This window comes from Propithecus coquereli, unplaced genomic scaffold (genome assembly GCF_000956105.1).
Source record: "Propithecus coquereli isolate 6110/MARCELLA unplaced genomic scaffold, Pcoq_1.0 Scaffold572, whole genome shotgun sequence".
NCBI classification, from domain to species: Eukaryota; Metazoa; Chordata; class Mammalia; order Primates; family Indriidae; genus Propithecus; species Propithecus coquereli.
This window is the reverse complement of record NW_012151641.1, coordinates 194,890-195,403: the sequence shown is the minus strand read 5'-3', so window position 1 is coordinate 195,403 and position 514 is coordinate 194,890.

The window sequence follows — 514 nt, the reverse complement described above, 5'->3', positions numbered from 1 at the left end:
GTCGTGTGATGAGTAAAAAATGTTCATATTCCCAGGACACGAAAAGGTTCTCCGTCTTCGCTGCCTGTCGACCACCACGCGCATCAGCCAAGACGCTGGGAATCAGCGGGTCCCACGGGACGCGGCCGCCTACCTGAAAGCCCCTAACCCCACGCGGGCTCCTGAGCGTTTCCACTCAGGGTCGGGTCTGCAGAGCACACGCGCTTCCTTCTCTCAGCCTGGAGCGTTTGCGGCTTGTTGAGCGTGTGGCATCGGCAGAGCGCTGTCGGGATGCAGGGCAAATACGATGAACTTGGAGTTCCTGTTTCCAGATCACTGTTCTGCCTTTACTCTATGCTCTTGACACTTCATACGACCAAGGGTGCAGTTCTACTGTTCCATCCACCCTTCTGGGCTCCGCGCACGGTCCTTTCCTGCGGAGGAAAGGCGCCTCTCGGTGCAGGACAGGATGCCTCTGGCCTTCGAGAAGATGAGGGCAGTCACTGCAGCTGGGCTGCGCGGTCGAGGCTAGAGC